Below are 1,524 nucleotides of genomic sequence, written 5' to 3' on the forward strand. Positions count from 1 at the left end.
TGACGCTCTTCCTTACTGCTAATGAAATACAGGGCTTAGAATCCAAAGCTGGAAAGGACTGTAAACATCAGATCAAGCAGCTAATAATTCCTTGGTATCCTGAATAAGCGTCCAACGGACTTGGGCCTGCCCATCAGATAAAGAGAACCCTACTCTTGTTCCAAAGCAGGGTATTTTAAAGTATCAGGAGACATTCAATTTGTTGTTTCAAGTTTTACTGATACTTTTTGCTCCTTATATACCACAGTTATTTCCTTATACGCCCCCACCCTCCAGTTTGATACTTCCAGTTGAAGGGACATTCAGAAATTGAGTCTACACAAAAACACAAAATGTGAATAAAAATGATTTGAAATAAAACATAATTAATTACAAAAATAATACTTGATTCTACAATCTCAAGATCTGTTCTCAGCTTCCAAAACAGTTAATACTTATTCCTTCCTTAGCCAGAGAATTAGTGCACTTTTTTACCTGAGTGCATAATCACTATTACAATGAATTATACTGGGGGTAGAGCCAAGATGGCCTTGTGAAAACAGTGTCTTACCGGCGCTCTCTCACAAATTCTGTCAGATACCTCTAAAAAAGTGAATCTAAGCAGATTTGAGAGAGTTATAAGCGGCTAGCAGTCTGAGTGGGGCAAGCCAGGAGACTCTGAAAGGTCAGTGGGACAGATCTATAGGCTGGGAGAGGGCTCAGCATGCAGAGCTGCACTAGATAGCACCATAGTGGTAGCAGCTGTGGAAACCAGGCAGCGATCCAGACTGGGAGAAAGCTGGGCACCCGAAACTAGGGGAGATCCCCAGGCCTCCCAACACAGGACAGGAGTCTGTCAAAGCGATGAGAGGCAGCAGCAGAAGGCCTCCTGCCATGAGACATCTACTCCTGAGGCTTGCAGCCCAAAGGTTTACCTTCTTGAACTTCCAGGAGACATAGTGGCCACATTAACAGCTCTAATCCCTCCCTCCCTGACACAGAGAATTCCTCAGGAACAATGCTGGAATAGAAGAGACAGAATTGGGGCTTCAGTGGCAGAGCACTGGGGGTTCCTGATTCCCGATGGAACAGAGCCAGCAGGGGTCAACACCAAGAGGGCAGACAAGGGGAAGTGGCAGACACCAGCACAGACAACGAACAGCTGAGACCATTGCTGAAGAGCAACAATGCTGGAGAGCAGCTCCAGGGTAAAAAGACAGTTCGGGCAGCCAGACCCCTCCCCCACACCTCAGGAAACTGAAGGCTATAGTACACAAAGCCAGGAACAAGACTCAAAATACCCAGAACAAAAAACCTGGGACAGAGACCCCTGAGCCCTAAAAGCAAAAATCCACTGTAAAGCCAGGAAAAAGCTAACCAACATGAAGAAGAACACAAAAAAACCGAGGACCATTAATTCTTTTTACGGAGACAGGGATGGTCAAAATACTAATTTGGAAGAGGATAGTATTGTGTGTGTCTGTGTGTGTATGTATATATATACATATGTGTGTGTCTATGTATGTATATATAGGTATATATGTA

This window comes from Trichosurus vulpecula, chromosome 8, assembly GCF_011100635.1.
Source record: "Trichosurus vulpecula isolate mTriVul1 chromosome 8, mTriVul1.pri, whole genome shotgun sequence".
Lineage (NCBI taxonomy): Eukaryota > Metazoa > Chordata > Mammalia > Diprotodontia > Phalangeridae > Trichosurus > Trichosurus vulpecula.